Source organism: Megascapheus bottae, chromosome 12 (assembly GCF_031878675.1).
Source record: "Megascapheus bottae isolate mThoBot1 chromosome 12, mThoBot2.hap1, whole genome shotgun sequence".
NCBI classification, from domain to species: Eukaryota; Metazoa; Chordata; class Mammalia; order Rodentia; family Geomyidae; genus Megascapheus; species Megascapheus bottae.
The window spans coordinates 53,463,181-53,488,212 of NC_143520.1; positions in this window are offsets into that span (position 1 = coordinate 53,463,181).

Below are 25,032 nucleotides of genomic sequence, written 5' to 3' on the forward strand. Positions count from 1 at the left end.
TAAACCAGCGTTACAAAAAATATTAATTAATCGAGAATAAATTGTAGAACATCAAGAACCCCCATCAAGAAGCGAATATCTATAATTCACTAAACACAAGAGGGAAAAAAGAAAGAGAGAAAGAAACTTAGAAGTAAAAATAAATAATGACAATGGACACTGACCATCTCTCCATAATTTCCCTAAATGTGAAAGGGCTGAACAATCCAATCAAAAGACACAGAGCAGCAGCCTGGATTAAGAAACACCACCCATCCATATGTTGCCTCTAAGAGACCCACCTCACTGCCAGATAGAAACAAATTCCAAGTGAAAGGATGAAAATGAATTTTCCACTCCAATGCACCATGCAAAAAAAGCAGGAGTAGCAATCTTTTTTTTAATTTATTTTATTTTTATTCTTTATTGTAATTAATAAAAAGGGTTATATGATATTTTCCAGATAGAAGGTACATTAATTCACATATATTGATACCCTTTCACATGTCTTGGTCTCCATTACCCTCCCCTCCACCCTCCCCATCTTGGTTTTCCCCCCTTCCCTATCCAATTTCAAATAACCAAATACAAATAAATCCAACATATCAGATAACAAAGTGAGATACTGTAACAATATGAGATAACCAAGGGACAGCAAAAGAGATGAGAGATAACATAGTACATTAAGGACAACAATCATTCATTATATGGCTTTTAGCAATCTCAATCTCCAACAAAATTTTCTCAGTAAAATCAGTACATAAAGATAGAGACAGCCATTTTATATTAGTAAAGGGTACAGTCCCTGCCCATAATATTACACTTATAAACATTTACTCCCCCAACATGGGAGCACCCAAATTCATCAAACAGATTCTCTTAGAATTACAGAACAAGATAGACTCAAACACAATCATAGTGAGAGACCTCAATACATCACTCTCAACAAACGACAGGTCAACTCAACAAAAGTTAAACAAAGACACCATCGACTTAAACGACACCATAGCCCAGCTGGGCTTAACAGATATACACAGAGTCTTCCACCCAACTGCGAAACTTTTTACTTTTTTCTCAGACTTTGATCCCTCAGTACCATATAAACAGAAAAGGTTGCAAGTGGCACTGTGGTACAAATGGTAGAGTGCTAGTCTTAAGTAAAAGAAACTCAGGGACAGCGCCAAGCCCCAGGACTGGAGAAAAAGAGAAATAGGAGGAGTAGGAAAAGGAGGAGGAGGAGGAGGAGGAGGAGGAGGAGGAGGAGGAGGAGGAGGAGGAGGAGGAGGAGAAGGAGGTCAAAAATCTGCAACAAGCAAGTGAGTACACTATCAAGAGCAAGTCACCCAAATCAAGGAAATCCCTTAAACTTTTGACTCATTTTTGCACTTACCCCTTCTCCTTGTAGCATAATATTTTAGAGGAAATGTTAGAATATTCTCCAGTTCTCTCCTTGAATGAAGGCGAGCCTATCAGCCTTGATTTTCAATGTCCCAGGCTTTCGTTAGACTATTTGGTGGATTCATCCCAGTGTTATTTAACATTGAGCTTATCTAAAACAGAGCTGTGTGGATCTCAAGTTGGAAAAAGAATACTGAGCAGAGGAATAAGCATGGTTCATGTAAGTCAATGACACTTCTCTCCTGTAGAGACTTCATAATGCAGCTATTTAAAAAATTATCGAGTAGAAAATATAATAAATCATGGATAGAAAACGTGGAGAAGGAATTGGTTGAGGTTTTTATAGGAGTAAGTCTAAATCAGTTTTTCCTGACAAATCCTGGGTAGACATTTTATATGGAGCTGAGGTCAAGTCTTAGAAGACTCACTGCAAAGTAATAATTTGATTGCAAGGCAAAGACCAGGAGAGGTAGCCTTTCTTTGAAATGACTTATTTTCAACTACAAATCACAAGGTTTTCAGGAAAAGGGAAAAAGAAAAAATCAGGAGAAAAAGCAAGAAAAAAGAATAAAAGAGACACCAAACACGAAGACTGTGCATGAATTAGCCTTGATAAATCAGACATTGGACTTATTACAACAAAGTTTTAAGCTTTTAAATCTTCTTACAAACTAGAGAGTTGGAGAACCAAATAAACTCAGGAAAATGATATGTAAACAGAATGAAAATGTACAGAAACAAAAACCGTTTTTTAAACAATGAGAGCCTATATTCTAGAGCTGAACAAAACTGAACTGAAAATAGAAAAGAGGAGTTTAACAGCTGATTCCAATCTGTAGCACAACAAAATGCAAATTCAAATAGGTCATGAATTATTGAATTTGAAAAGAAAAAAGTGAAGAAGCATAAATAGAACAATTTTCATTACAGACAATTTTTATAGAAACAGAATATAGGAAGAGGTAAAATCTGGTGTCATAAATAGACATTTGTGCTCTGACTTATTCTTACAAAATAGGGGAAAACAAGGAAGAGAGAATGTACAATTTATGTCATTGAAGTTAAGTTGTTAACATGCAACAGAATATCATAAGAATAAAAGCAAAGAATATCATCAATGTAAAGACTTCAATGCAAGCCCAGTGTCAACTATAAAGCAAAAACATGCCACAAATGCACAAAAGATCAAGGAAAAGAGACAAAGCATAAAATTCACATGGTTCTGAATCATTTTCCAAAAGCCAGAAGAGATGAACAAGACAACTACAAAGCAGAGAGCAAACAATTAATTGAAAAGGAATTCAAAATTTAAAAATATATGGTGCTTGAATGAATTATAAGCCAAATATTGACATCTCAGTTTGTTACCTGATATATCGGATATATTTGTATTTGGTTATTTGAAATTGGATAGGGAATGGGGGAAAACAAGATGAGGGGTGGGAGTGGGGGGAGGGAAATGGGGACCAAGACATGTGAAAGGGTATCAATGTATGGGAATTAATGCACCATCTACCTGTCAAATACCATGTAACCCTTTTATTAATTACAATAAAAATATATGAAAAAAAGCTTCAGTTTGCATGTAGATTCTCATAGGGGCTGAAAGTGAAGAAAAGAGACATTACACAGGTGTTTACTCTAATGAGCCACAGTGGCTACAGTTTATCAAACACAACAATCTAAATAAGAATCTCATGAAAACAGAATCAATTAAATAGAAAACTAAATTTATAGACCCAACACTGAAAGGACTAATATAAAGCACACAGTAACAAATATGAAAGTAGGGGGCAAAACAATAATAATTAGATTTAACAGTCAACCTCAACAATGGATACTCATTCAGAAAAAAATATAAGGCTGGACACCAGTGGCTCACATCTGTAATCCTAGCTACTTACAAGGCTGATATCTGAGGATCTAGGCTCAAAGCCACTAAAGTCCATGCAACTCTTACCTCCAATTAGCCTCCACAAAACCAGAAGTGGTGCTATGTTCAAGTGGTAGAAAAATAGCCTTTAGGTGAAGGGCTCAGGGACAGGGCCTAGGCCCAGAGTTCAAGCCCAGGACAAGAAACCAAAACCAAAACCAGACACAAGCACACACACACACACACACACACACACACACACACACACACACACACACCAGTAAGAAAAGACAGCATAATTGAATAACAACATAGACAAAAGGATATATATATATATATATATCTTTCTATCCTATAGCAACAGAATATACTGGTCCTTCTCAAGTAGTACAGAAAGAACATTCCACAGAATAGAGTTCATAATAGGAAATGATGGTTAAATAATCATCATCTATGAAACTAAAAATCAATGAAAATCACAAATACATGGACATTCAGCAAACTACCATTTAACAACTACTAAGTCACTCTAGAAACATAAAAGGAAATTATAAAATATCTCAGTACAGAGGAAAGGCAATACTAAAATGGTCATGTTACATACAGCTTGCATGTGGTTGTCACAGGATAGTTTTGTTACTGTAGTCTTGGTATTCAGTGTGGTAGAACATAAATAGAAGATTCTGTGAGAACCTTGGGATGCACAAAGGGTGAAAAAATGTAGCAGGGGTACTCACTTGACACTATGTTGAAATGTGCTATATATATATATATATGTGTGTGTGTGTGTGTGTGTGTGTGTGTGTGTGTGTGTAATTAGTGTTGGAAGGGAAAACCTGGGAGAGGTGGAGGGAAGAGGTGACATTGTCCAAAAAGAAATGTATTTATTACCTAACATATTACTGTCAATCTTCTCTATATCACAATTACAGTAAGAATAAAGAATAAAAATTAAACAGAACCTTGAGTGAGGTGATTAGGTCATTAGAGACACTGTCCATGGAAAGGATTAATGTCAGACTTGTGAAGTTAAGTTTACATGGTTGATTTTAGAAAGGATATCCATCCAAAACATTTTATTCCTTCTGCAAATAACAGGTTCCCTTCCCAATGAATACAACAAGCACTCACCAGAGTCCTTGTTGGCAGGCTACCTGAATTTGGACTTTCAGGTTCAAACTGTGAACAAAATATCTTTTCATTGTAGACTACCCAGCCTTAGTTATCTAATTGTTGCAGCTAAAAATGGTCAAGTGGGCTAACTAAGCTGATACTGCATTTGGAATTTAAAAAACACCAAGTTAAAACTACAAGACAACTGGCCATGGTGGCTCACGTCTTTAAACCTAGCTACACTACAGGCCAGCCAGGCCACTAAAGTCAGCCAGACGCTTATCTAAAACTAACTACCAGAAAACTGGAAGTGGTGCTGTAGCTCAAGGGGTAGGGCAGTAGCCTTGAGCTGAAGAGCTCAGGGACAATGCCCAAGCCTAGAGTTCAAGTCCCACGACCAATAAAAATAAATAAAAACCCGACAAGACAAGACTAAAGACGAAATAATATTCTTTTTAAATCTCAAATAGCTAAAAGTTGATACATTGAGAAATATAAACAAAATTGATAAACTTAGCTCAAATGAGAAACTTGAAGGGAAATACTCCAAGAAAATCCAAAATAAAAGAATCAGAAATGGTTATGGTTACATTTAATTATATATTACAATTTATATTATAGCTAAAATGGTTCTAGTCATATTATAACAAGTTACTTATAGAAAAATACTTTTTAAGGCACAAAAATACAATCAGGACCTCAGACCAATATTACTCAAGAACATTGATATGAAAATCTTCAACAGAGTGCTAGAGAATTTAGTTCTATGACTCAATGGGATATTAAAATCAAAACACTGGTAGCCCAAATTGAGCAGCACATTAAAATATTATTCACTTTGCTCAAGTAGTATTTATTATTGTAAGACAAGGATGGATTAATATAGAAATCAACAATGGCTGAGTGCCCATGTTATAATGTATAAAATCTTAGTTACTTAAGAGACTGAGATCAAGAGAATGGCCAGGCAAGGCAGAAATTTTACACTGTATCTAAATGTATCTAATTTTACACTGTATCTAAATCTCATGTGGGAGCTCATACCTAACATTGCAACTATGAGATACCCAAAATAAGATGATCACAGTCCAGACACTGACCAAGACAGAAAGCAAGATCCTCAAAAATAATCCATGCAGAATTCTATGTTGCCATCAGAAAGAACGACACTGCCCCATTTGTAAGGAAACGGAAACACTTAGAAAAAAATAATATTAAGTGAAATAAGCCAGAATCAAGGAACAAAAGCTCAACGCTTTCCCTCATTTGTCATAATTTATATAAACCTTGGACTTTCCTAGCAGAGGTTTACAATAAGCCAAAACCTAGGTCCATATGGCCATATAAGATGAAGCTAAATGAAAGCACCTCTAGGATATATAAACAAGAGCCACATAATGTGTGATTGTTGTTCTTAATGTACTGTGTCACCTTTTATCTCTTTTGTTGTCCCTTGGTTATCTCATATTGTTACAGTATCAAACCTTGCTATCTGATATATTGTATATATGTTTATTTGGTTATTTGAAATAGGATAGGGAAGGGGGAAAACAAGATGAGGGGAGAGGGGAGGGAAGGAAATGGGGACAAAATCTTGAGAAAGGGTATCAATATTTGTGAAGTAATGCACCCTCTATCTGGAGAATAATGTAACCCTTCTATTAATTACAATAAAAATATATTCAAAAATAATCCATTCAAAATAGGGCTGGATGCATGATTCAGTGAGAAAAAAAGTTGCCTAACATTCATAAGATCTTGAGTCTAAATCTCAATAATGCCTTCCATCAACCACTAAACTAAACAATATGATCAGAGAAGAAGATAACAAAGCATTATCCTCTCTGCTTACTCAGACTCTATACCATGGACAATATAAGCACTCATGGAATTAGCAGTAGAATAAAATATCACAGCATAATAAATTCTATGTAAAAATCTCACATCATAACACAGTGGTGGAAGAGTTAATGTTCTTGTAAAGTCAGGAAAACGATAGGATTTCTTTTTTTTTATTTTTTCCATGTATTTTATTGTAATTAATAGAAGGGTTACATTATATTCACCAGATAGAAGGTGCATTACTTCACATACATTGATACCATTTCTCATGTCTTGGTCCCCATTTCCCTTCCTCCATCCCTGCTCCTCATCTTGCTTTCCCCCACTTCCCTATCCAATTTCAAATGACCAAATACGCATGTATCCAATATATCAGACAACAAGGTGAAATACTGTAACAATGAGATACCCAAGGGACAGCAAAAGAGATGAGAGATAACATAGTACCTTAAGAACAACTATCACTCATTATATGGCTTTTGTTTCTATATCCTGGAGGTCCTTTCATTTAGCATCATACTGTATGACCTTATTATATACCTAGGTTTTGTTCTACTATAAATCTCTGCTAGGAGAGCCCAAGGTTTCTACTGATTATGAAAAATGAGGGAAACCATTGAGCCTATGTTTCTTTGAGTCTGGCTTACTTCACTTAATATGATTTTTTTCTAAGTCTTTCCATTTCCTAACAAATGGGGCAATGCCATTCTTTCTGACAGCAGCATAGAATTCCATTGTGTATAAATACCACATTTTATTGATCCACTCATCAACTCGGGCGCATCTGGGTTGATTCCATATATTTACTATGGTAAATAGTGCTGCAATGAACATTGGTGTGCTGGTGGCTTTAGTATGTCCTTGTTTCTGGACGACTGGGTAAAGGTCAAGTACTGGAATTGCTGGGTCATTGGGGAGTTTAGTCTTTTGAGGAACTGCCATATTGCTTTCCATAGTGGTTGAACGAGTTTGCACTCCCACCAAAAGTGTAGTAGTGATCCCTCCTGGTCACATCTCCTCTAGCATCTGTTATTATTAATTTTCTTGATCCTGGCTATTCTAACTGGAGTGAGGTGGAATCTTAGAGTTGTTTTGATCTCCATTTCTTTTATGGCCAGAGATGTCGAGCATTTCTTCATGTGTCTATAGGCTATTCTTTTTTCTTCTTCAGAGAAGACTTTCTTTAAGTCTTTGACCCATCTTTTAATGGGATGTTTGTTACTTTGGAGATTAGTTTTGGATTGATTCAATTTTTTGAGCTGTTGATATATTTTATATATGAGGCCTTTGTCTGTTGTATGGTTAGTGAAGACCTTCTTCCACTCTGTAGGCATTCTAGTTAATTTGCTAGCTATGTTCTTCGCTATACAAAAGCTCTGCAGTCTAATGCAGTCCCACTTTTCCAGACTTTCTCTGATTTGTTGTGTTTCTTGGTCCTTATTAAGAAAGTTTTAACCTGTACCAAGGAGACCTAGTGTATCTCCTATTCCTTCTTGTAAAGTTTTCAGTGTACCTTGAGGTCTTTGATCCATTTGGAGTTAATCCTTCTTAATTCGTTCATGACTTTAAAAGCTTTCCTCTTGTGCCAAGGGTTCACTGTCACTGGGCAGTGTTTTTCAGTATTATCATCTTTTGAATCGAGAGGCCTTGGATGACCCTGCTTTGTGCATGCGTGGGCTTCAGAATGCAGGCATAGACTGCTGCAGCCAGCACCATTCCAGCCGAGGACACAGGCACTGGCCAGCCTGCCAAGCTGCGTTCCATCTGCCAAGAGCGACCGCTTCCCTCACTGCTTTGCTCACCACCTGCAGCGGTGTAGACCCCAAGGCCTTGGCCTAGCTCTGCTCTGCGTGCTCTGCTCCAGGTGCTCTGTCCTTCAGTCTGTCTGTCAGCCTGGAGCTCCCATGACTGAGTGCGCCCCAGGGGCATCGGCTATGGGGGCGTCTGGATGGGAAGTGCTGGGGGAGCGCACGGGTGCTGGGCGGGTGGGCGGCATGGCCACTTCCTGATAGGATTTCTTTTTACCATTTCTATTCAGCATAGTGTGAAGGAAAAGGCATTCACAAAACCCCAAATTATAGATAGTCGTAGATAATATGATTTTATATGTAGAAATATCTGAATGATTACACTAAGTATATCAGAAAAATTATTAAATTCAGCAAATTTTCAAAATAAGTATGCAAGGATCAGCTATGTTTCTAAATACAACTAGTAAAAGAAGAACAAAAATATTAGGAATCATAGGAGGCAAAAGGCTTGTATTGTGAAATTTACAAAAAATTTCAGAAAGCAATTAAACACATAAACAGAATGAAGACCTGTGTTCATGGATTGAAAGATTGAATATGTTAAAATGTCAATACTACCCCCAAAATGATCTACAGATTCAATGCAAGTACTATAAAAATAGCAATATTGTTTTGCTGAAACACAAAAATCAATCCTAAAATTTATATAGAATCCCATGCAAGTCTAAATGAGCACAATAATCTTGAAACAGCCAAACCTAAAGAGGGCCTTCTATTTCCTGCTATCAATATTTTCTATAAAGTCACAGTAATCAAAACAGTTTCTACCAACATCAGAGTAGATGTACAGATTGGTGGAATAAAATTGAGGCCAGAAATAAATCCACGTATATAAATTTAAATGTTACTTGGTCAGATTCCAAAACTATTCAATGGGGGAAAAGAGAGGCTTTCAGCTAATAGATTTGGGAGAGCTGGGTATTCTCATGCTGAAAGAAAAGCCAGTCCCTACAAGATACAATGTACAAAAATGATCTCAATATGAATCAAAGGCCCAGATATAAGTGCTAAAACTTATGAACTCCTATAAGGAAACACAACAGTTGAGGGAGTCCTAACATGCCATTTGATGATTTCCAAGATAAAATTGAAGAGTGCAGAGAACAGAATAAAAATTACATAGATGGGCTACATCAAGTTAACCATATAGGTGCATGAAACAGTAATAGCAATAAAGTGATGGCACTCCATAGGAGACTGGGCATTTGTGAATCACATACTCAGAAAACAAATATAAAGCACTTTATTTCAACAACACAAAATGAGTAATCACCTTCAAAATTGGTAGGTAAATTAAATAGACATATCTCCAAAGGTGATAGCCAACAAATGCATGTGTGTGTGTGTGTGTGTGTGTGTGTGTGTGTGTGTGTGTGTGTGTGTGTGTAGGGGAGCCTATTAAATAGTCATTAGGAAAATGTTGGTCAAAATTACAAGGTTGATATCATTTCATATTCATTCATATGGTTATTAACAAAACAAAGTATTGACACATATGTGGAAAGTCTAGAATTTTTATTCATTGCTGATTAGATTGTAAAATGACACAACCACAGAAAACAGGAAGGTTGTTTCCTCAAAATGCACAAATAGCATTGTCATGTGTATTTAAGAAAATCGAATTACCAGGATATCCACTTTTTGAAAATATACTGAAAATAATTGAAAGCAGAAATTCAAACAGGTATGTGTTACTCATGGCAGCATAACTATCCCAAAAGTTTGAAGCAACCAATTTCTATTGATAGATGAATGGATAAGCACCATGTGATAGCCATGTGATAGTATCGTGAAAGTAAAGAGATATATAATAACATAAGCCAGTTGTTGGTGGTTCATTCTTACATTCCTACCTACTCAGGAGGCTGACATCTGAAGGTTGCAGATAGATGATAGCACAAACAGAAAAGTCTGTTAGAATCTTATCTGAATAAACCACAGAAAAGTCAGAAGTGGAATTGTGGGTCAAGTAGTATAGTGTTCAAGGACAGTGGCCCAAGACCTCTAAGAAAAAAGAAAAGAGAAAGAAAGAGGAGATGTAAGAGGAGGGGAGATGAGGAGAAGAAAGATAAGGTACAGAATTCAAAGAGGAAGGGAGGGAGAGAGGGAGGGAGGGAGGGAGGAAATGGACAAATGCTTCACATAGACTGCTAAGTTATGATAGTGCAATAAGCCAAAGTGAGACACAAAGACTCAAATGTTGTCTAACTGTACTTACATAATGTACATGGAGTTTCCAATTCCATAAAGATAGAAAACAGTATGGTTGCTATGTGCTAGTAGCTCTCGTCTATAATCCTAACTACTCAGGAGGTTGAGATCTAAGGATCATGGTTCAAAGCCAGCCAGGGCAAGCAAGTCCCATGTTACTCTTATCTCCAAGAAACTACCAGAAAACCGTAAGTGGCACTGTGGCTCAAGGTGTATGGTGTTAACCTTGAGATGGAGCGCTCAGGGACAGTGGCCAGGCCCAGAGCTCAAACCCCCAACTGACAAAAAAAATAATAATATGGTATTCACCAGGGCTAGTAACGGCTGGATAAGGAAGTGGTAAAGAGTTGAGGATTTTTAATGTATAAGAAGATTTATAACAAGATGGGGGCTGGGGGGGAGGGTAATGGGGACCAAGACATGTGAAAGGGTATCAATGTATGTGAATTAATGCACTTTCTATCTGGCAAATATCATGTAACCTTTTTATTAATTACAATAAAAAATATAAAAAAAGAAGATTTAGTTTGGGAAAATACATTTTGAAGACAATGGTGTTGATAGTTGCACAATGTGAATGTACTTGATGCCAATGAATCAAAACACTCAAAAAGCATTAAAATGTTAAATTGAAATAAGATTTTCGGAGAATGTTAAAATAACAAATATTTCTTTTAAAAAAAGACCTGAAATACAACAGATTTTTACTAAGCATTTATCATTTTAGTAACAAAAAGTGAAATACCTAAAGGAAATAGTAGAAATATTTGGCAAAAGTTATGACTGTACAATTTTATAAATCAAGGCAAAAAAGAATAGTGGAGTTAAAAATGGGAAGAGAGAGAGAAAAGGAAGGAGGAAGAAAAATAGCAAGTAAGTGCAAAAGAGAAATAGTTGTACAAAGGAAAACTATTTATAATAAAAGTACAAAGATAATGATGGCATGAGTATAGGATTAGTTTGAAATGAACTAGTACTAGGGAAAGAATCGTTTGAGAAATATTTTCTAGTGAATAGAATTTTTAACCAAATAGTGTTTATCTGGATTGTTTAGGGGTTGTTGGAACTGTTCTGTGTATAGGAAATGCAAAAGAGTAGGGAGATATTAGTTATTGATGACTTTTTTATGCAATTGTTTTCTGAGGAGATGGAGCTAACGATGTCAGTACAGTCATAGGGAAGGAAAAAACTCAAATATAAACATATGGAAAAATTTATAAAACATACACAATAACTGGGATATTTAAATAAGTGTTCTCTGCTAGATGGCTCTTCCTCATATAGTCATGTGAAATGTTGGGCCTAAAATATTATGAAGAAAGATAATGCATGTTATGTGCAGACTAGATCATTAATTGTCCATCCCTCCCCAGCCCTCTCTGTGAAAGCAATAATGAATCCTGAACTTGTATTGAAAAAAAAATGACATGATAAAGATATTGGTGCCTTTGTCCAGCTGTGTCCTTGAGAGATTCTGGTGAGCAGTTTTCTACTTGCCAACTGTGTTTAGACACATAGCATAATAAGAAATAGTCCTTTGAATTTGTTAAGCTATTCAGATTTACAGGTTTTATTTTACTGCAACATATCTTAGGCTCACCTGAATAATATATTTTCCACTATCATCAAAGGGGAAATTCACAGCAGTGCCAAGTCTCAGGTGAAAATTTCTTTCAGAGCAATAATTCATCTTGTATAAGAAATTTCCTTTTCAAGCTTAGAGAATGGATGAAGAAGAAAGGCCACCAACTGCTCCACCAACTGCTGAGGTAGTGACCACTGAGGAATCTCTGGATTTATAAAATGCCATTGATAAAATACTGAAAGATTTAACCTTTTGCACTCTCAATGACAAGCCAATGTGTCCATGTTGTCTGTTCCAAGCTCTATGGACATGCAGATCCTCCTCTCCCAAGTACAATAAGTATGCCTTGACAATGAAACTGTTTCATCATGACATCATTACATCAAGGATAACCCATGAAATGTCAGAGAAATTGGATAACTGTGCTCATTAACAGTCCCGATACCCTGCAAATGATTTTGGCCCTTGTGGTTTTGTTAATTTACTAATTTTATTAAGAAAACATAATGGCAAAAGAGTAATACTCACAATAATTAAAGCATCGTCTACGAATTCATTAAAGAAATAAAACAAAACTTCTGGCTAGGAATGTGGCCTAGAGGTAAGAGTGCTTGTTTAGCATACACACTAAGTCCTGAGTTCCAGTCCTTGGTATCATATACACAGAAAAAGTCGGAAGTGGTGCTGTGGCTCAAGTGGTAGAGCATTGGCATTGAAAATGCCCAAGAACAGTGTTTTGACCCTGAGTTCAAGCCCAAGGACTGGCAAAAAAATAAAACTTACTGTTAAAATTTCAGTACAACCTAGGCAGTGATCACTCATGCTTATATTCATAGGTAGTCAAGAGGCTGAGTATTGCAGTTTAGAGCCAATTTATAAACACACATTTGAGAAACTCTTATCTCCAATGAGTCAGTAAAAACCCAAACAAAACCCACAAAAAAATAAAGTTGAGCTTTGACTCAAGTGATAAAGCACTGTCCTAAAGAAAAACAAAACAAAACAAAAAAAGAAGATAAGGAACCATGACCAGGCCTTGATTGAGTTCAAACCCTAATACTGGCACACATATACACATGCATACACACACACACACACACACACACACACACACACACACACACACACAGAGAGAGAGAGAAAAAGAAGATTTCAATACACTTGAGTGCTAATGGCTTACATCTGTAATCTTAGTTACTTAAGAGTTAAAGCTTAAGAGGACCACAGTCTATGGTTACCCTAGTAGAAAAAGTATGCAAGACTACCTCGCAATAGAAAAGGTCCTGTATGGTGTACAAAGTCTGTTATTCCAAACTCTGCCAGATTCAGTGGAAGCATAAATGGGAAGATAATGATCCAATCTGGCCTGGGGCGAAAGCAAGACCCATAATTTATTGTCATGTACTCCTCCTGTATTGCACATTTCTCAGAGACTCCATCACTTCTGGCAAGAGCACACTGCCTGTTGAACTCATTTCCCTCATGCTGTGCACCACATCCCAATCTACACACTTTCCACAAGGCTTCCTTTCCTTGTCACCTCTTTGCAGGTCAGCCACACATGCATCACTCTCTCAAAAGCCCCAGAAAATTCTGTCCCTAATCACACCCTTCATTGCATACCCCAAGCTAAGTGACTAATGATACACTCCCAGCAAGCAATCTTCTTACAGTCCAAGGCAAGCATCACATTACAGCTTTTCAGCCAAACATCTCATTAGCAGGCTTGGGCATATCACGTTGCCCACAGAGCCCACTGTCTCATTACATGTTTTTAAGGAACCACATATAAACGAAGGGCTTCTGAACACTGGTATCATTAGACCTGTTGTGTCATATCCTATTTCACATAAGTTCTTAGCAACACATTTATATGACTTCTGGGATCTAGCCTTGCCAAATACTGGTGTGCCTGGGAGAGTAAAATTAGAAAAGTAGTCAGAAAGCCTGTATTATAATCAAATAATTAAGTTAACAATGGTATATCCATGGACAACTGCAAAGCTTAGGAATGCTCATCATGTAAACATAGAAAATTCATATTATTTTTCCTGATATTTTCAACACTCGCATAAACAAATTCATTGAAATAAAATTAATAAATGTGGAATCCGAATGATAAGAAATGCCATGCTTCAATTATGTTACTGTTTGCATCTGGAATATCTCCAGGATGGCCCATATGAAGAATGTGGTGTTCAGCGTGGCACTGTTCCAAGATGCTTACAGGAATGTTTGTTTGCACATTTTATGTGCATGAATAATATATTTCTGCTCTAATATTTTGAAGTTAGGACTTGATAGAATCAGGAGATCGCATTATTTTAATGAGTACATTTTCATTCTTTATTGAAAGTAAAATGTAATTAAAAACAGAGACTTAGAAAGCAAGAAGTAATAAAGGACCAAAACTTTGCTCAGTTTGTGTGTGTGTGTGTGTGTGTGTGTGTGTGTGTGTGTGTGTGTGTGTGGGTGTGTGGTATGGTTGATGCTTGCAAGGTCTAATCACCTTCCCAATTATAACAACACACCACTAACTAATACATAAAGGAATATTACATCCATAGGTAAGTATAAACGTTTAACACTAAACATTTAAGAAGGTTAAAAAGTTAGTATTAATGTTAGTGGCATTAATAATATTGGACATTTGCTTAATAAAGTTGACCTAAATATTAGAGATATAGCCTGAAATATTTGTTTGTAAATGATGCAGTATTTAATAATTACTTTGAAGTCATCCTTGAGGTAAAGGGCACAAAAATGACTGGAGACACAAAACACGACTGAACATTAGCAACTTAGTCCTCATTAAAACTGAGCTTATATTTATTCTAATAGGTTTTATTTCTGTACATTTTGTGTTATATTTTGTCTTAAAAAGCACCAGTTCTAGTATCCTTATGGTTCACACTGTAATCTTGACTATTAAGGAGGCTGATATCTGAGGGTTGTGATTCAAAGACATTCTAGTCAGAAAAGTCCATGAGACTCTTGTCTCCAATTTAGCCACCAAAAGAGGTGGATCTGGAACTTTGGGTCTACAAGTAGAATGATATCCTTGAGCACAGAAGCTTAAATATAGCACCCAGGCACTAAGTCTAAGCCCTAAGGCTGGCATAAGAAAAAACAAATAAAAAACCATCAACAACAAGTCCACTAGTTTTAGTTAAACAATATTTAAATCAAGTAGTCAAAATATTTTTTAAAACTATGGTGGGACACATTGCATGTTATTTGTTAAGCACCTATTGGTAAACATCTATTATGATCATTTAAAATTATTTAAAATGTGTGCTATTAACCTGGAAATATTTATACTCTTAATAATTTACTATCATTGCTGGTTTGTTGAGTTGTTTTCATGGCAAAATATTAAATACAGTGAGAAAGCAAACCTGGGCCTTTTTGTTAACATCTTCACCAGCATTCTTAAGAAATGCAAGGTGGAAGTGGCCCTCTGACTCAAATGGCAGAGTTCTAGCCTTGAGCAAAAGTAGGTTCAAGGATAGTGCCCAGGCCCTGAGTTCAAGCTCCACAACAAACAAAAAAAACAAAAAGAAAGAAAAAAAGTGGTAAGGCAATGACTGAGCATCATGGAAATAGGGTTACTTAAAGCGAATATTCATAGAAGTACTCAGGAAAAAAATAGTTCTACAACCATGGCAGTGATACAGTATAATCCTCGAACTTATTTAATTAACATGACTTAATAAGCTAAATACTGTGTAATACAGTGCATAAAAAGACAAATTATAAGCAAAAAATTCAGAGCATGCAAAAAAAACAGAGTATAAGATAATTGAAAACAGTTTAGGGTGGCGGAAGTCAGCTTTTCATTGAATATTGGTCAGACAAGGCAGATCACAAAGGAGACCTTGTAAAATACTTAATTAGCACCAACTGGCATTCTAAGGAACCGGAAAGCAAGTGGGTGAGTGTACCTAAACTAGGAAATAAATATAGAGAAAATGTTGAAGCCATGAGCTAATACCAAGATTCTTTTAGGAGGAAATAATACATAAGTTAAAGAACCATTGGTATATAGGGTAGAAGCCTAGAAGTAAAGCAAAGAGAAGAGGAGAAGCTTGTAGTCTCTCAACTGCTATCCAGGTAAGAGGTGTGTTTGAACAAAAGTCTTTTCAAGGTGATAAAAGATTGCTAAAATTTGAAACCCTTTGGAGTGAGAGAGAAGGCAATTAATTGGCTATCAATAAAAAAGAAAAACAAAAGAAAACTGGTTTCAAATTTGAAAGCTGAGAGTAGAGATTTTTATTTTACCACTTGGCCCAAGGGAAGAAGTATTTGTTTTGACAATTAACCATGTGAAAGTCAAAAGCACTCCAGAATTTTTGTAAGAGGTATTACTAATGGCATTAAGTGGCTTTTGGCTCAAAGCAAAGACCTCACTGATCATAATTTAATGTTTATGATACATTTGCACATTCAGTTTTTCTACCAGTATGCATTTGTCAATTTTTTCACAGCCAAATGCCCAATACTGGTCACATTTTTCAAGTAATCCAAGGGTGAATAAATTCTAACTTTTAGGATCCAAGTGGCTATTTTAAAAGGAATAGGACAAACAATTGAGTAACCAGTGATAATATTTCTGGGGACTTTCCTTGTGAAACTGTATACACAAGTCAAAACATAAGGCAGACCAAGCAAATGCTATTTCCTTCTGGAGCATTCTTACCCATTTGTCTAGGTTGTAAAAGTAGACTACTGTATCACTGACAGAATTCCTGTTGAGTGAGAATCCATCATTTTATAAACTTGAATGAAATGCACAAGTTTAGAGCAAAAATAAGTGAATATGGATAATACTGTTTTTCACTCACACCTGTCTCCAAATACTCTTTTAATGCACAGATGCCTAATTCCACACATAAGCTGAATTCAATTTTTTTTTACATTAGTTGATGAATCAACATTGTTAATGTTCCCAAGTTGGCCCCTGATATCTATCATTTGATTGGATGGTTATTTCAGTATTTGTTAACACAGCAGTGGCTTTTGAATAGGTTCTTTCCTTCTACCTTGTGGGTACTAGAAATAGAGAAATGCTGAAATAAGTGGTAAAAATTCCGAGTTTCTTAAGTGAAAAATAGAAGAGAAAAAAGAACTATCATACCCAGAAGAGAGCAACTCTTATCTTCTATCAAAGCAGCATCTTTATTTATTGAAGAAATAATTTATTATCAAGTGTAATAATCGATATTGACATTTCAATGGACACATTATTAAACAAAATGATCTGATTTTGTTTTCCATAGTTGAAAGTGTGAGTGGCAAACTTTCTTCCATTTGAAAACATTGTATTTATAGACACATAAGATTATGTGTTGAAAAGCCTCCGTGATTGTAACTTCAAGTGTGAGAGGCATTTTTGTTTTTGCATTTGAGCTTTAAAGCAGTTCTGTAAAGGAATCATTTTTGTGTCTCTTTTGTAGATGAGGAAATCAAAGTTTTTTGAGATTATTAAATTAGTCCTGATCAATAATTTATAAATGTTAGATTTAAAAGTTGAATTCTCCTGCTACACAGCTATGGACACCTAGAAATTCAGGCAAACCAAGTCCATAAAAATGTATGAAATCACAAGATTTATTTCCTGAACAATTGTAGCATGATAAGATTAAGTTAACACAAATCTGTTTTTGTTTCCTGCTTTGACCATTTCTTTAGCTGCTGTGTCAGCCTGGATATCTCATAAACCAGAGTCTGCAAGTATGGATTACTTCTGACTGTTGATGCTGACCGTGAGATGCACAAGCTGAAGCTAGTGATGGGAAGTAGTAAACACAAGAAAGAAGTGGGAAGTGATACAGGGAAAGACACAGCCTGAGGAAAGGATGAGTTAAAAATGTGAACCCCATTTCAGCTGCTCTGACCCAGAGACCTAACACAGGGATTGAGATTGAGGCAAGAATAAAGGGAAATATTTAACATGGATCCTAGCCTCACCAGTCAGTCAAAGGATTTCCCAATGAGGACATATGAACTCCCTCTCCCTGATAATTGCAGTTTGTGAGTGAGGAGACATCAACAACTATGGTGAGAGTCAAGAAAGGCTCGGCTAGATTCTGGACCAAGGCCTTTTGGATGCTATTGTTTGAAGTTAACTAGAGCCAACAGAGAACTAGTGTCTTTAGTAAAAGATAAGACACAGTCTAGGCCAAAGAGAGATGAACTAGTATACAATAAAACACACCTGTAACCTGTATTGTGTGTACACATATTTGATCACCCATTTATCCAACTATTCACTGAAGGTTTTTAAGCTATGTCACTAACTTTGTGTATTTTGTGTATTTCTTTTGTTTCCTTTTTAATTGTCAAGATAATGTATAGAGGGGTTACAGTTACATTTTTCAGGTAGTAGGTGCATTACTTCTCTCACATTGATACCCCTTCTCATGTTTTTGTCCCTGTTTGCCTCTACCCACCCCCTCCTAAACATCTTGTTTTCCCCCCTTCCCTTCCTTATTTGCACCTTGCTAAATTGTCACTGAGCCACATGTTCAGCCTGACTTTTTACTGGTGAATTTTAGACTAGGGTCTTGCTTTCCACCTGGCATGCCTCAGTTGTGATCTCCCTATAGTAAGTATCTGTTGTTCACTGGATGATGGATACATCCCATTGTGTCTACCTTGACTTCATTTGTGAAGTCTCATGAACTTTTGTGTTCTGGAACGTCTCAAAGTGAAATCTTTTCATTCTTATAATATCAAGTAACTAGGATTATAGATATAAGCCACTAATGACCACTACGTGGATAAATAACAAATAAGAAAAAGTATGTAAGTGCAAACTCATACCCACACACATGCATATGCGCAGAATCAGTCCAATACATTAAAGACATGAAATAATCTGAGGAAAAGAGACATAGAGATCTTAGCTCTGGCATTTTATTGTCAACTAGAATTCTCAGTTGCATTTGAAGCATATAGACAGTCAATCAATTTTCTCTGAAGAGAGCATTTCAGAACTTCAAGTTATTGAAAGATTATTTTAATGCCATTGTCTCCAGTTTCTTTCTGTTCTTCTACTACAGATCCCTTAAATTTCTCTCCTCTCTCACATTCCTGAAGCAAAGATCCTCAACCACTGCTTTCAGGATAAAGGTGTTAAAGATTTCAGACCCCCCCCCAAAAAAAAACTAGAATGGAAAGACTATAGATAAAAATTTGAATTAGACCCAATAATAAATTTTTTCCCTTTGAACTGTGTAATAGAAAATATTCCTAAAGTAACTGCAGTTGTTCATTGAGAAAAATTGAAAGATGGTAGGAAATCCATTAGGAAATACTGTAATAAGAGTTCAGGATAGGCTTGATCAAGGTCCGCAGTGAGGCGTAGTAAGGCTTGGGCTTGAGAGGAGGAGAGAAATTTAAAGGATAATGTGATGGAAGAATAAATAGAAGGTGGAGACTGTTAGAGTCTAGGAAGAAAACAGAAGACTCAGTTACTGTAACATCCATACCTCTCTTACTCTGTTCATGCATTCTCTTATGCTGACACTCAACAGAGCTGACACCACAAGGAGCAGCTTCTTAGGGGGGAATGAATGATGTCTGTGTTTTGTGTGTGACATTCAAAATATGCTGTGCAAGGTGTGATTGGACCATGCAGATGTGCCCATGTGTGAGTATTGTTCTAGTACAGACATCAAATTAACAATTTTCAAGAGCCTTTCAGATCTGAGGAATTCGTTTGGATATGGGGAAGCCCCAGACAGGATTCATGGATGAGTGAGTGAAACACAAGTCCAATACTTAGGAAGAAAAATTGAGAACTGCTTGCGGGAAGTCCAAAGCAGGCCGAGGGAAAGGGCTTGCTGTGGTTCTAGAAGAGACTGGGGGTACATTTACAGAGCATGACACTGAAAACCTGCAATGACCTGAGCAGGTGCTTTGTCTGAATGGTCTTGAAGAATGTGTGGAGGAAGAAGTAAAACATCAAAATTTTATTGCAGAAAAAGATAAGCAGATCTCCCATCATGAAAGGGATTAGTTGTAGAGAAATTAATAGTGTTTGTCTGGGAGAGAGCTACAGGATTTCCAAGATCAATGGTTATCCTGTGGGCCATATCAGGCTCTAGGCAGTCTGCACAAGCTTTCCACAGGTCATTTACCCTTTTGAACTGCAGGCTCACTCTGGTGCACACCTCTAATCAGCATGTTAATTACTTGCAAGTCTTCCATCCACCATGAGCCATAGTGTGCTGTCCAAAGCTTGCATTCGTAATTTCTCAAGGTCATAGTGATGTGATATCTAAAAGCCCGCATACAGGATTGCTCAAAGCCATAATGAAAGTTGCATAAACTCTGTGGGAGGACGCCTTTGTCTTGATTGCCTATTCACGTTCTTTCTCAGCTCTCATGAGGATGTAGAGAATGACTAGTGTCATGGAAAAAGAAGGCCTTAATTCTCCCAAATCCATTTGGAGAGCCAAAAAGGTAAGTGAATGGTATCTTTAGACTTTTGCAGTGAAATCACTGATGACCTGGGATATGGGCAAAAGTGGACAAAAGATGGGACCCATTGACTTAAGGTAAAAGGAAGATAAAGTCAGAGCAAAGGAACCAGTAAAGTTATTGAACCATTGATAGAACATAAAAGTGAGAGGTTATCATATGGTTAAGGTTGATTTTCTTTAAAAATATTTTAATTATATTAAAATGCTAAGACTTCTCAGGCTTGGAGAAGTTTCATAATTTTAGGAGTGCAGTGAATAATTAACAGAGCAAGGTTCTAATGTAATGTTCTCCCAGTATGTTTTCTTATTGATATTTACTTATTGAATCTTCACTATTATTAGTCAGCCATGTGTACTTAGTATCATCGGGTCTCTTTTCCTCCTTCTTAAAAAAAAGTTCAAATTATATGACCTCTGAGATTCACTTTGGTTCTGAATAGATACATAATCCACTTAAAATCATGGCACAGTATGAGAGAACTGTGTGTACCTTTGCTACTAATTGGGGCTTGCCCTCAGTCAAATTGAAATTGTGCTGGTTATTTGATCACAGACAATGAGAGTCCAGTGGGACCTTAAGGACCTGCATGAGTTAGGAAAGGTTTTCACCTAGATTTTCATATTCATCACTTGGTGATATGCTCTTGCATTATCCAGACAACAGGTGTGTTAATCACCTTCATCACAGTGTAATAAGGGACATCAATATTATTTCAAGAGCAACTCATATTCTAATGCAACCAAAATATTTGAGATAACCTTGGTGTTTCTTTCATATGATATATGGTACCAAGAATACATTGTAAAAGAGAACAAGAACATTCTTTGTATATTTAAGACCAAAACAAAGTAATTGTAATGGCCCCACAAAGACTGCAGACTCCTGCATATAATTAATAATGAGGAAGCTAATTAGTACCAGGGTTGCAGCAGTAGTGATTCCCCGGACTTCACATGGCAAGTTGCTGTAACCTTTTGCTTTTCTGATGATCATCTGAAAATTTGTAGTCTCAGATTGGCCTATTAAGAAAGTCAAGAGAGGCTACTGCTCTGCTTAGATCATGTTTATTTAACAAGATTTCACTGGAGACAAGAAGTCCAACCCTTAATGTGGAAACTCTAATGACTTCATGCTTAACAGAAGTGATATGGCAGAAGGCCATGAAAGGAGCAATTGGATTTTTATTGTCCATGGGTTTCTTTTTTTTTTTTTACTTTTTTCATATATTTTTTATTGTAATTAATAGAAGGGTTACATGATATTTGCCAGATAGACGGTGCATTAATTCCCATACATTGATACCCTTTCACATGTCTTGGTCCCCAGTTCCCTCCCCCCCACCCCCTCCCCTCATCTTGTTTTCCCCCGTTCCCTATCCAATTTCAATTGGCTACCCTGGTTTAATTCTGTGTCCAGGACAATCTCAGAGTTGACAGAATTGTGGTCAGTTAACAAGAAATCCTATGCCTCTCTTTAGAACTGTGCCATTTAATCTCTCCACTGTGGATATCTTCAGTATGGTAAGAACAATGTCTCCTTAACTACCTTTCAATTTCGGTGAGAAGTACATTCATTTAAAATGGCTAATATTAGACTTAGAAATGCCAAGAAACAGATTCATAGAAATAACTTTATTGAAAACAATACAACAGTATATATGTTAGAAGTGCAAAAATAGTTTGTTGTTTTAAGGCAAAAATTAAGCCAAACCAGAGGCATGACAGAGAAGCCAGCCGGGAACGCATTGTGACTATAAATCTGGTTTGTTCTTTTCTCATGAGGTATCATCATCACTGTACCCTGGCCCTACCCAGACATATCTTCCTCTCTCTCTCTGTCTCTCTCCCTCTCTCTCTCTCTCTGTCTCTCTCTCCCCCCCCCCCCTCTCTCTCTCTCTGTCTCAAGGCTAGAGCTCTACCACTTGAGCCTCAGCACCACTTCCGGTTTTTTTTGTATGTATGGTACCAAGGAATCGAACCGGGTCTTTGTGCATGCTAGGCAAGCACTTTAACCACTAGGCCAAACTCCCAGCCCAAGGACCATCATTTTAAGAGTATCCACTATCTTACAAAAAGCCACATCCTGTTGTAAGAATTGTTTTTCTAGGGGCGATAGTCATGGCTCAAGTGGTAGAGGCAGCAGAGTAAAGATTGTTTTGCCACAATTTTTGGACAGGTGTTCTGGTTTTGGTTGATTGCTCAAATAAGCTACTCAACTGTACAAGATGGTAAACATAAATTCTGACTAATCAGAACAAAGGGCAGTAACTCATTAGGAATAAAATATGAGTAAATGACCACACAGTAGAGCTTTCTAACTTTATTTCCTGTCAGAATCTTGCCCTTCTGCAGAAGTCAACTGCTTTGCTGTGTTCCTTTGTAGTATGCCTTCTTGTTGCTATACAATATCCTAATATTGCAAGACATGTGTAACAATTTGGAGAGTCATCTGAGATCTCTCATGTTACTGGAGGGGCATCCTGGGACCCCTTCCTTAGTAATGTTAGGCCCGCTTAGAAAAACAGCTAGTTTCTCCATGTGAAGCTGCAGATAGACCCTTCCTGCATCTTTTTTTTTCCATGCAGGATGACATGTTTCCTTCACTAGAGGTCTCCTCCTAGAATCTGCATAATCCAAATGACACCTGGGGGCAGAGGGAGGTACCCCAGACTGGGAAGTCACTTTCTCTTCCTCTGAGATCACATCCTGAACTAACCCAGTCATGCCTTCATTGGACTCTCAGGATGTGAGGTTTCATCTACTTTACCCCCCCCAAACTCTTGACCTCCTTACATTAACCATAGTCTCTCCATGTTTTGATATCTACACATCTACATCTCATGTCGGCTGGCAATTGAGATACATCTAATAAAATTTTCTGGTGGAACAATCACAGAGCAGTTTCTTTGGGGCTACTCTTACATTATGGTGCCAAAACATAGGAGGGGTTGCTGTCAGGAGTCACTGGATTCCCCACTTCTCATTCTGAGGATCAATTTTCTTCCTGGCCAGCCCTCCATAGACCTGGACTGCTGAAGGACTGGACTTCTCAACTTTACCATTGCTGGCCCTGCATCCACACCACACTGCTCTCCTCCCACTCCATTATGTTTGGTGAGTAATTTCCTATGAGCCTTCTAACTCTGTCCCTTGGGTCTCAGTGGCATGCCACATTGAGAGTGATTCCCTACACCTCCCAGGCCAATTACTTCCTATTTCAAAGATACCTGAATTTTGAATTTGACTCTCACTCTAAGACAGACTGCAGGTGGACAAGGATACCTTCCATTCATAGTCTATTTACACTCACCAGATTCCAATGGCATGCTACCTTCCCTTCTGAGCCTGGACACTCCTTTAAGGTGTCTCCTCTTCTCTCTACATGTCCATTCACTTAAGGACTCCAAAAACTCAGTGTCTTATATTGTATGTCAATGAGATCTGGCATATATATATATATATATATATATATTTACATCTTTATATTGTATTACAGTAAGGTCTGGTGAACATATAGACTAGATAATCAGTCTCAGTGGCCCCCAAATAGGATTTTTGATTATAATATTCTCAGAGATTTGGACAATTTCTGCCATCACATTGGTAAATGATCAGAAGTACTATATGTCCTGATTTTCCTTGCTCTCTGTGCTTTTCTTCCCTCTGCCAATTCTGTCCAATTTCTCTATCCTCCTGGCATGTGGGCAGCAGAGATTATCCAGAGACTTAATGAAAATCCAGCTGAATTTCTCAGTCGCCTCATGGCATGGAATGCATGATAGTCACAGCCTGGGAAAACTCATGTTGCAAGAGCCTGTTGTTGCTCTTCTCCACAATTAAGCATTGAAGTAATTTTTTCCTAAAACAGTGCAGCCCCTTTATCTTGAAACCATTTCTACCACTTGCCCCTCTAGGTAGGCGGAACAGTTGGCACTTTTGAGAAACTTGTCTGAATGTAGTGAGGGCCAATGATATTTTTCCCTTGGGGCTTAGATTCAGGCCTAGGCACTATCTCTTACCTTGTTGCTCAAGGCTAGTACTCTTCCACTTGAACCATAGCTCTATTTCTGCCTTTTTTGATGATTCTTTGGAGAAGAATCTCATGGACTTTATCCTGCTTGGGCAGGCTTTGAATTGCAACCCTCATATCTCAGCCTTTGGAGTAGCTAGGACTACAGATGTGATTGCCCCAGTGCCAAGCTAAGAGCCAGCCTTTTGAGGAAGTAGTCAGCACCTAACTATAGTTACCCTGGGCAAATTGGTTGAAAGAAAGTGGGATTAAGGACAACTTTGGAGGACTTCATTGTCCAATTGAATTGGAACCTATGCTTTGGTTTACTGGCTGTCCCATTCACTCTGGCATTTCATCAGCCTGATGAGTCTGAAATGGCTCAACTTGATCCCAAGAAGGTCAGTAGACCTTCATAGGTTTTTAATCCATTCTATCCTGGTAGCCTGCTATAAATAAAAATAGAGATTGCATTAATCACTTATAATCAGAGATTGTTATTACACTAGCATCATCTTCAAAGAAATAGCAGAACTATGGAAAAAATCATCACTAGATATATTGGCTAAAATGGAAGGAATCTGCAAGATTGGAGTGAATGCTGTACAAAGGCCTTACAAGGATTGACTACTCTGGTAAATTAATTATCTAAAAAAGAACTTAGATGGACAGATGACAGATGGAACAAAAGATCCATTTTTCTAGCTTGCTAGAGCAACAGC